The sequence below is a fragment of the Sebastes fasciatus genome, chromosome 16 (genome assembly GCF_043250625.1).
Source record: "Sebastes fasciatus isolate fSebFas1 chromosome 16, fSebFas1.pri, whole genome shotgun sequence".
Taxonomy (NCBI): Eukaryota; Metazoa; Chordata; class Actinopteri; order Perciformes; family Sebastidae; genus Sebastes; species Sebastes fasciatus.
Window position 1 is genome coordinate 5,002,650 of NC_133810.1, and position 12,248 is coordinate 5,014,897.

A 12,248-nucleotide genomic window follows, 5' to 3' on the forward strand; every position below is an offset into this window, starting at 1 on the left:
AGCCAATTGTGACTTTTATATGTAAAATGACGTGTGTTTTGGTGTCTTCTTTCAAACTCATGAACGTATTACACAAACTGTGATTCATAGATTGTAATTTATACCTCTTCCCGTATACACCCATCCCAACGCAGGCCATTGCTTCTGATGAAGTACTGCAGATCTGCCCATTCATAGCAGCCACTGTCAGTTTATTGTACCACTAAAGGAGGTGTTATAACATGACTGGGGTACTACCTCCCTGAGAAAGCACGTCACAATGAGAGTTACTCACAGTTAACAGGTTTAAATACCAGTTTTATGGAAGAGGAAACGCTGAACCCTTGAGACGTGATTCTATCGTTCTTATCTTTTTTCTTTAAGCACCCACTCAGATCATCATTTACCGTATATCTGCAGCCCCTCCTTGTTTGAATACGTGGGAGGAGAACCCTTCCTGTGAATTGAGGTTGTTGTAATGCTGGTAATAGGATCTTCACAAGCCAAACCAGGATATTTTACGAAACCTAACCAAGTAGTTTTGGTGAATTTTTGTTTTTTTCCATTGACAACGCCAATCTTCTTCTTCAGCATTAGTGTATTGCTTTCCTTTATTATGAAATTGATAATGTTTTGAAGTTGCAGGTCAACTGATGTCCATCTGCATTTCTTCCTGTTTGTGCAAAATGGTTTAATAACTGCCAAATACCTGCATTATCTAAATCTGACCTGTACATAATGTGGAATCTGGGCGCACATCAAGCCTTCATCCAACCTGCTGCACATATTGGTGGTTATATTAAGTGTCTCAAAGAGAACCAGGTGGCTGATGATAAGACGCGGCCCAGCAGGACAAAGCAGGAGACAAAAGCAGCACATTTCAGAGTCCTTATGACCCTGTGGGGAGTTTTTCCACTTTACACACTAACAATGAAGAGTTAATAATAGCTCAGCTCACGTCTCTGTGCTCTCTCTCACCTTTACCCCCTCGGTTTCTCCCTCTCAGACAGGTGGAGGGGTAACTTGATATGGTGGGAGCTTTCGTCTTCAGGGGTTAAACCAACAATGTGCTGCTATCGGGCAAACTGGAGCTATAAATCTGAATAGGATTCCCTATATTAGAAAAGTTTGAAAGCTGCAGTGATTGCACATATTTCTGGGTCTAAATCAGTCAGTCAGTGAACGTGCATCAGTGTGTGATTACAGGATGAGTCTGATTTATGGTGGAATGGTGCGGGTTGCCTCAGCCCATTATCAGCTACAGGAAACGAGTAACGCGGCATACAGTGTGCGTTCTGCCCCCTCTGCATGATGATGTCACCAACGCACTCATATCTCACCTGAAGGAATTCCAGGACTTCCTAGTACCCAAATATGGTCACACATCCTGCAGGATTACCAGCAACTTGCGAAACAGCTTTCTCTCTTCCTTGCCAGTTTTTTTCCTGTGGATTTTTTTTTAAATATCTGATATGGAATACATTAAGTGATTATGAATACAAAACCACAAGTATTTTATTCTCAGATGATCACTAATATGCTCCTGCAGGAGTGAAGATAGCTCTGTAATGTATTGCTGACATATGAGTCTCATAGTTACAGTAACATATCGCCATAAACTGCTTTAGTTCCCTCCCTGATAAGTAATGATCCTGTCAGTTTGACTGTGCTCTTAATGCTAATGGTTTCAACATGTGTCACAAGTTCGCAGGCTTACAGTATATCCTTAGAAATCATAACACTTTACAGTTAAAGACTTTCTACTGTGTACCCTAGACTGTAAACTGTTCATAAAAGAAATGGATTCCAATCTCTGAGCAAAGACTTCCAGCTGTTATAAACATTTGTCATTTTAATGAATCACTTTAAGTCACGATTTAAGAGAAAACAAACATTTTTGGATTTGAATATCCATATTATAGATACAATTTGTGTTTGGCAGCCTCTATGATGTGTTGTAAAGCCATAAACTGTGTGTTGCAACAGATTAATAACAATCTAGCTTTCTCTGATTGCTCATGGTAATTTTCTTGATTTCTCAATGCTGACTAATGTGGCTTCCTCAGCGTTAACTGTAGACTATGATATGTGATAAAGGTTATTAACTGTCTGACTCCTTTCGATAAACACACAATCAATAAAATGATTGCAGCAGTGATCAGTGAATGGCCGTGTCTGGACAGATAAGAGCTCTGACTAAACATTCTTTGCCGTCACAGGAAGTGAGGTGTCATCAGCATATATGATAACCTGGCAGATGATACTAGAGTGGGAAGCGGATGATTATTATGACCATTTTTTTCTTCTTTTTCTTTATTTCTCATGCAGATTACCATCTAATTGACATTTGTATATTTATTACATGAATATAAAATAATGAAACGGACAACTTTTTACTGAATTTTGTTGACTGTTTCAAAATACATGCTTCCTGTCTCCATCACTAGCAACCATAACGGTGACTCCTGTACAGATTGTACAGCCCCCTGAGGCAAATTTGTGATTTGTGATATTAGGCTATACAAATAAAATTGACTTGAATTGACTTGACTGTTTCTCGCTGTTTGAGAAGACTACACAAGGTAGCCTGAGGAACGTCATGTTTTGCTGCTGCTTGTTTTGTTTTTGACAGTTTGTCATAAGCTTCAAGGAGACTTAGTTTTTCATTGAGAGAAAATGTCTTTCTTTTTCCCATCATGATTTCAATTTGTACGCAGCCTCAGGTAGCCAGCTGGAATTAGATGGGATGCACGAAGAAAAGTACCATGGGAGAAAGTAAAAAAAAAATGAATTACTGTTTTTTTCTTTGCCTCCTCCATCGCCTCCTTTTGTCCCGTCTCCTCCTCCCACCACCTTGACATTGACAATGTCTCACCTCTGTACATGCTGCTGATAACTGACGTTATGAAATATATGAGTTCTGAGTTTACTCGGATCAACGCTTAAGCTCTCACCTTAAAGGAGGGCAAACAGGCCTGTATTGGAGGCGTCATTCCTGAGAACAATCAGAGGCTGTTCACAGGTTCCTCCCTCAGTCAATAAGGGGCCTCCGAGTCCAAACAGCCAATCTGACGGTTTCGTTTCATCACACCCACTATTAAAAACCACAGCTATACAATGGAAAGAAACATTCGTCCTATTACTATAATCATCATTATCATAATCATCATCTTTACTGTCCAGTAATTATCATCATAATTAGTAACAGTAGTTTGCACTAGCTCCACAAAAAAACTTTTGTTTCCAACTCACCTCCAGCTCGGGCTTAAAAATGTATATAAGCTATGCTGAATCCGTCTTCTTAGCCATGACTTCATCCATTTTTTGGGGGGGGGGGGTGTTTTGTTTTTCGGTGCAAAACATAGCAAAACAATGACGACAGTCCGCCTCCATGTTTGTTTCTCTGAAGTCACTCGAGTTTCCCTTGAATCGCCACTCTGAAAGTATAAACGCCAAGTATGTGTTCCTGCGTCTTGACTGAATCGTCTGTGTGCGTTTTCATTGAAATATTCAAAATCGGTAAAAACAACACAAGGCTTTCATCCAGGAGACCGCTGTTTGTGTCCCGTGTGTTAAATTCCACTTTCACGTTACAATCAGCTGATCGCTTGTGTTCCGTGTTCACAACGTTCAGTTTCATTTTCACTGTACAATTTAGTAGTTTTAAGCCCAACCATGTAACTTTTTCCTAAACCTAACTAAGTGGTTTTGTTGCCTAATCATAAGTAAGTGTTTTTGTTCAATTCACAACATTAAGCATGTGTTTATTGCGACCGAAAAGTGAAGCTGAGGTGTCCGACAAAACGTCCGTATGTGACAAGTTGGGACGAGAACTTGCACAGAGTCGGTGCAGACATCTGCGTAGATTAAAATGAGAGCGTATCTGTTGTCAAGTCTGATACACTTGCAGTCTAGATGTAGTGTTATATTCATTCTTGTATTCATTCAATTAAACAGCAGTGGTTGTTTCAGACACACCTGGCAGAGATCTACTAAGCGCACTTTTCAATGGCATTGGTTTTATTCTGTCAATCATTAGATACATAACAAGTAAACACAATACACACAAAAAACTATCATAAACAGATCAATGTTCTATTTGATGCTCATGTCGGTGATTCAGTGACCATAACAGCAACCAATCCCCAAGGATTAGTTCTAAAAATCCAGAGATGACTGGTAGCTCAACCACAATGACCACCTGTATGACAAAGAGAAAACATTTCAGCACTGAGGCCGTCCTCAGTAGATTTGACTCACCACACTGGGTGAAAGTTGTTTTTATGGATTATGTTTCTGTACTTATCCTACACACTAAATGATTTGTTGACATAATCAGGATGATAACAAGTGTCTTGGATGTCCAGAAGCTGCCACTTGATGGCCAGAAAGACGGAGACAAGAGAGCTGATGTGTAGTCATCTCACAGCAGCGGTTAATACTGGAGGCTGTATGATGTCTAGACGAAGCAGATAGCATCAGTCAGCTGCTCTCCTTCAAACAGGACTGACCATTGTCTGAACTCACAACCCCAATAAACGTGAGGGTTTTTGTAAGATGCTATAAATCCAGTGCAGGTAATAAGCCCTTCAGTTTTTATTTGTACAACATTTTTATTGACATTCTTTCCTAAACCGATTTTAGGAAATCAACTCTAACCCAAGACGTGGTGTATTCCAATGCACACACATTACATATGACGTATCAAGGTGTGTGCCTTGACTGCTGGTATTAGAGTCAAAGACATTATAGTATGTAGTATTGGAGCAATCAGTCACCTGAAGGCCTGTTTACACGGTGGTTATGCTGTCGAGGTTTCAGAGATGTGAGTTCTGTGTCCAAAAGCACCACACCTCAGAACTGTCCTTTTTCTAAGAGCTCTGACACACCAAACTACTTCAAGTAATTCATTCATTCACCGCCTCATGCTGTCTTGTCTTAAACGTTTAAATATACTGACTGCAGCCAACAGCTGGTTGCCCTCCGTCATGCACATAACAAGTCAGCAGTGGTGGAATCTAACTCTATTATCCATCCATTATCTGTACCCATTTATCCTGACTGTGGGGTGCTGGAGTCAACCGGTCTTACCAAATGAATGACTGGTCATTTCGCTCATCCCTTTGTCATTTCTTGCATGTAGTCTGTACTGACTGCAATGTAAACGCATCCACATACATATGCCACGCTCATGGACGTAGAATAAAAAGTGCTTATGGTGGGTGGGAGAGGAGGGGAGGTTGATGGGTCCAACAAACACAGGACTTTCAACCAGGAGACCAGTGTTCATGTCCCAAAGTGTTGTTGAGTTATTTTGGAGTTACGTTAGCAACAAACCATGAACCAAGTAGTTTTGTCGCCTAAACCTAACCAACCGTTTCAAAACGTTAACCATGTGTCATTGTGCGTTTCTGCAAGCGTGATACGAGGCTGATATGAAACATATTTATGAAACATATTTTTCATTGAAGAAGCGTCAACATTCAACGTGCCAACAATGGACAATGCCAACATTTTTCTGGCTACTGAGCATGACAACAATCAGCAGCACATGTAGCTGGCATAAGCTGGCAGGAAATTTCGGCAACAACAATTCCTCAGTAGCTACCTCGGTGCATTTTTGTTCTCCTGTTTGACATCAGATCTTCCTCCTTTGATAGATAACCATCTACCATAACAGTACAGTACATGATACCAACCTGACCTTTTGAGCACTTATTCAGTGAAACACAGCTAATTTGCTTTTAAATATTTTTGATAAAGGTTGCTTATATTCACTAGGATGTTTCTCTTAAACGGATCATCTGCTTGGTCCCTGATAGTTTAGTTGTTTTCGTCTTCATCTTAGCTGTTCTGTTGAAATCAGATTGTGGCCCAGAAAGTGGGATTAGAAATCCAGAAATTCATAATAATCAATCAAGTTGTTGGTATTGATCAGCAACCCTTTCAGCTCCTCACAGTAGGCCTTCTGTTTTATATGGATAAGGGGGTCAGGAATAATCCCTCATGTTTCTCCTTGATTTAAAGTGTTGCAAGCAGAGATCTGGAGGGCGTTAACTGTGGCGTCATCTGCACTTTAACAACTATTACACTAATAACAGCTCACCTCTGTAGAGACAGAGAGGAATGCAGTGCATCCACTGTCTTCGCTCTCATCCTCACGTCTTCCCTTCCAATTAAAGCATAAAAACACTAAATGAATACTCCTTCCCTTTCCATTTCTTTCATTCCATTACCATTTACACTGTTATTTTGCATCATTCTCTTTCTTAAATACTTGTTTCTCTGTCTGTCTTTTTACACTGTCCTTTATACAAACAGTACAAATGCACACACAAATATACATTCAAGAAAATGTAAGTGGTTATATTGAATCCGCCGTTGTCCCAAGCAGCAACCTGTCGTTGTGGAAAATCCCCCATATCAAGTTATCAATTTTGCATTCATTTGATTTCCATGTAAAAAGTAGTAGTAGTAGTAGTTACAGAGAGGGTTTCCAGTACAGTAGTTCAGAGACAATTAGATAGAATCTGGGAAGTCTGTTTTATGTATTGGTAATGAACCATGAAGTGATGCAAGGCCAAGTGAAACAGAAAAGAAGGAACACGCCTGGAGCTAGAGTCTGTACTGACAGATTTATGGCTTATTTGTCTTCAAGATGCAATAATACAAACAATCTGCATTATGATCAGCAGCACTAAATACATTCCAGTTTTGCATAGCGTGCGTGCATGTACATGTTTGTGTGTGCAAATTTGATTAATTATTTTTTAATGTTTTCACCATAACCCCCCTTAACCACTGTATAGCTTTCATGTGGTTTGTCATAGTGCACACTGCCTGATAGTATTCTGTATCAGCGTGTTTTAACTCTTCATTAACGCTAGATGACGTTCACACTGAGGGAAATATTCAAACCAAAGAATCAACATCATCATTTTGTCATGGGTTAAATGCAAAGGTCAAATTTCATGTGCTGTATGTATATCTATGTATATGATGATTCTAATAAAGTTCAGTGCAAGACTCATTCCACCGAGATGAACCCCAAAGTGCCACATGAAGTCATTCCTGCATGTGGCCATCAAACTTTTCTACCATAGACTGGCCCTTGGATTTAGTTCACCCATCAGCAGCTACTACCCCATCATTTCGTATTATTCTAACACATTCTCATCGCAACTCGTCACATACTGACCCCTCAGCGTCACGTTTTGGTCAAAGTAAACATGTGCTTAATGTTGTGAGATAAACAAAAACACTCGCTTAGGTTCAGGCAACAAAACCAGTTAGTTAGGTTTAGGAAAAAACAACATGGTTGGGCTTAAAATTACTATGTTTGTAAAGTGAAAATGTGACTTGACGTAGTGAACACGGGACACGAACAAACAGCTGATTGTAAAGCGAAAGTGAAACTTAACACACGGGACAGGAACAGCGGTCTTCTCGATGAAAGAGTTGTGTTTGTTGGATTGTTAATTCTTATTTATATAATTATGTCATTTATATTTAACACACTTAATTGATCCCACTCCTCAGCACTTTATATTTACTTATTTACACTGAGGTTATTTATTGTATTGTATGTGTTCGATGCACATATTTGTACATATTTCTTATATTTGTTATTTGTATTATTTATTTATATTACTCTACGTAGATTGTGTTATATATTGTAGCATTATGTAGATAATTTACATACTCCTTTGTTTCTTTTTTTCTTATATTCTCTCTCTTTATAAGCTTATAAATAGATGATAAACTCGATGTCTGGTGCATCATTTTAGAGACATTTCCCCTCAATTCAGGTATGTCTTTGGTATCTTTGATTTTGATTGGTTCAACACCTTCTGTTATCAACCTCCGTTGTCTTAATGGTGACCAAATGTTCTAAACCTGAGGAAATCTGGACGTGAAATCTGATAACCATAAAATATGATATATTCATGATTTGCTATTAAAGACCATTTTGACTTGTCAAAGCCGTTATGACAGTATGTTCATACCCTTTTTTGTTTATTTGAATGTTAGTACCTTTGTAAAGAAAATAATACATTTTTAATAGAATAATAAAAAATGATTATATAGAAAACCCCTATAATCTTTTGGAATATGACAAACTGCCAAGGTGTGTTTAAATATTAATAGTTGACTCTGTTTGATATTTTAGTCATTATAACTCTCTCAGGTGGAACCACCTATTAAAACCTGTAGTCCTAGTACACACTGTTCACTCTGTGTTTATGAGATGAAGCGTGTTTGAGGTAATGATGGTAATGCTTCATTGGAGATTGGATTTAGGCCAAATCGGGAGTCAACTGAGGTATCAGCCCAGTCGCACAGCAGTTTGGGAAATAGTCACGAAATTGAATGTATTGATTCGTGTACGTAGACACAAATTAAAAAATAAATGTCTTGATGGTCAGCACAAATCAATTTGTATGTAATCCAAGTAATTGTGAACCCGGGAAGTATAAAGAGCAGCGAATACCATGTAGGGAAGAGGTCGGGGTGAATGGGTGGGTGCCCAGGAGACCGGTGTTCGGGTCCGCGTTGAGTCAGCGTTGATTTATTTGTCACGTAACTTCCGTACATAAGTTACAGCACTTCTGGAGATATCTTAACCTAAACCACCATCTTTTCCTAAACCTAACCAAGGAGTTTTTGTCATTTAACTTCCGCACTTAAGTTATTCAAACGCAAACCGCGATATTTTCCCAAACCTAATTAATTAGTTTCATTTTGAGAAGATTGGAGCGGAAATTGACACGTACGTCACATGTTGATGGACATTCGTACGAAAATGCACAAAAAATACGTTGTTGGAAGTCGTGCTGAGCATCACGAAAAAAAGGGAAATTCACGTCTATGTACACGAATCAAAACGATTAAATTCCGTGACAATTTCATGAACTGCCTCGAGACGGTGTTAGATGTATAACAGCAGGATATACATCAGTTGATTTAAGGGAGAGACACATGTCTACTTGTGGGCTTTTTGTGTGTCATTGAGACTGAAGCAGCGTCTTTGTGCTTTCCAATCATTTTGCAGTTTTGCTAAATATTGCCAGAGTGTCATATTATACTGTAGATGGAGAGTGGAGAGGTGGATGATGCTGCAGGAGTTGTTTGAAATTTATGCATGAGCAAATACAAATTTCTTGCCACCACATTTTAAGTATACAATGAGTTAGTGCTTCAAAGACTTTGGTTAGATTATCATTTTAAAGTCATTCCCATGGTATGATATGTTCGCTTAATAGAAGTATGACAAATGGCACAAGCCAATTTCAAGACGTGGAATTAAATCTTAATCATCTAAAATGTAGCTGACAGATCTGGTTCTATGGCTCCAGACAGGCCAAATCAAACAAAAGATTACTTAAGTATAATCTTAGTGAAACAGATACGTCACCACGAGCAAAGTCATTTCAGGACAAAGATGCGGCCATAACTGAGTTATTTTATGTTATATAACCTTTATTTCACCAGGATAATCCCATTGGGATTAAGATGGCAGTTTAATAGTTTCATATAAACACCACATAAAAACACAAATAACAGACTTAAAAACAAAACAGCAAAAAGTTTAAAACATGTCACATGAAAGCAGCCCGTTCGCACAAAAAGGCGTATGAATGCCAATGCAATACATTGTTTTGTTTTAGTCTTTTCATGGGATTTGTTTACAATAAGAAAGATAAAGAATAACTCCAGCTTTATGCTAAGATAGCAGAAAGAACAGGATCCCCCTCCTGATGGCTTATCGTGCAATACTCGGCTGGTCTTTTCAAGAGCCTCCTGGATGTTCTCTCATTGACAGTTGTTCAAGCTGTACAGGTTATTGTACCAGCTCTTTTATCCCGGCTTGCCATGTTCCACTGCGGTATAATTATACTCTGCAAATATGCAGGCCAACCAGTGAGACACACTCGACCAGATCAGAAAAGGTCCTGTTATTACATACAGTATAAACATCCGTACGGAATTTTCTCACGGTTCATAGTCACACACAGGCCTCGGGTTTGATGCCAGTAAACTTGACGCGATCAGGCGATGACGCCCCACTGATATGTTTTTCACTCGCGTGGTAACAAAATGTTCCAATCACGTTTGATAAGTGCACCACCGCCTGTCGGGCAAATGCCATCCCCGTTATGTGGTGAAACTTTGGACATTGTGACCTAATTGGCTGACAAATTGGTTGGCAAGATAAACAAATCTGTTATCATGTATGCTCCTGGTCTTTGTAGTCCTTATATTATACTGGTGCCATGAGAGAAAAATACAATAGATAAACGACAGAACAACATGTACCGTAGGATAATAGAAGGTTTTGGCAACGAGTCTCTCTGTAACCCATAAAACCAGGTCCTAACTGCATCAAAATACAGTTTTCCAGATTGACTCCAGACTAGTACACCAAGTCCACACATCTAGTCAAGGATTGGGATCAGCTTGAGCAGGTGCCAAAATGAGTGGCATATCATCTGTCAATGCTGATTGTTGCGTCACTACTGTGTCTGTCGCTTGCAGCCGCAAACCGCTGCTCCATCTGTATTGAGCAAGTATAGTCTATTTCTGTTTCCCACATAAGGGAGTGTTGTCTTTTAGCAAAGCAATAATATAAATTATTTTATTTGAAGAGTACAATGTGTATTTAAGATAAATAAGCACGCACGCTGTTTTGGAGACAATGAAAGGCAGAAGCACATTGATGCACACAGTATAATTTAGTCTGTTGCATGTAGTTGGAGCCAAGCCTGTTAGACTCCTGTTCCCTTGGTGTGTATATGGTGTAATGTCTCACAGGAGAAGATGCCCACAATACTGACCTTGTAAAATCATAAACTAACTTTTTAAAAGTCAGTGAAGGAAACTAAATTGATGAGGATCAGTGTTGGAAAACTTTTGGTTTTGTAGATGTTTCCTTCTCCTTGAAAAACTTTTTTTTTTATGACACATCAGTCAAATATAACTTACAATATGATATTTCAAACTGACTCAAACTCTCCACCCCCACCTCTACCCAACACGGAGTGGCTTGCTTATAAAGCAATTGTCAAGAAGACAATACAATTCTGAAGAAAATTAAAAATAATAAATAATAAATAGATAAATAAAAATTTTAAATAAATAATTAAACTGAAATAAAAAATAATTAAATCAAACAGAAAAAAATATATTTAAAAAGAAATCATCTTTTATGCTTTTGCATCAAAACATGTTTATTTGACTGCTTTTCTGGCCCGTTGCCATAGCAACACACTGTTTTCTGATCACACACGGTGTTTGACCTTGTTTCAATCGAACAGTTCATGCGTGCTGCCGTTATTACTCACCGTGACTAAAGCTTTATCATTTGCTGAAGCTGCTGTAACTTGCAATAAAGTGCAACTTTTTTAAATTATTTCCTGTGTGTTCATGTGCATGTAATTATCCAATTTATAGGATTTGGATATTGGCTACCAGTGGTTATAAAGGTACAACTGTCTTCTGCATGCCAAATTTTACCTGCAAATTCCACTATTTCACCATCCTATTGTTAAATACAACAGGATTTAACTGTGCTCACGGCCTCAGGTGAACTTTATCAGCATGACTCAGATACACGGTGTTGCAAAAAATCACAAACTCAAGAAGGATGAAAATAAAAGGTCTTCTATTGGTTTATTATAGAAATGTAAAAAAATAAAATCTAAAGCAGCTGATTTAGGCTTGCTGGCTTTCATCAGATGGTTAGAAGGTTTGTTTTAAAGGGACTGTTCATAACTTCTTACATGTATAAATCTACCGGGTCGGGATCCCATGCGCGCTCGCGTGTGGCCGGAGTCTCTGCTCCGCTGCCCGCTTGCCTTCACTCACACACCGCGCGCATACTCGCTCCACCTCTAGACGAGCATGCGCGCTCACTACACACTGCAGGAGACTTTGTAACTCTGAGAATATCTAGTGAATGTACAGTGGACGTTTGTGCAGAAATAAATGCTGCAGCTCCTCCAGACCAACAGAGGTTTCCCGTGTCTTGTGAAGTGATGGGGATCCGCAGCGAGAAGCGTTATCGCCTCCGACCGGGTGCCGGAGGGAGACGATAACGTTTCTCTTCCTGCTTCAGCCCCGGAAAAGCCAACACTAGGATCAGCAGTGATTCATGGAGAGACCTTCGTCTGGTCAGCTAACATTACTGCCAAGCAGGTGAAATATAGAGTGATATTGTGGTTTTAGCTGACGTGTGTCGCCTCACTGTTTTGACCGATGCTCGTTCATGT

General features: G+C 39.1%; 1 long non-coding RNA gene across 1 annotated transcript in view; it reads right to left on the bottom strand.

Moving 5' to 3' along the window:
* The window catches only part of LOC141752250 (uncharacterized), a 423,479-nt gene that overhangs the window by 28,119 nt on the left and 383,112 nt on the right, over positions 1–12,248 (bottom strand). The gene's annotated exons all lie outside the window — the stretch shown is intronic.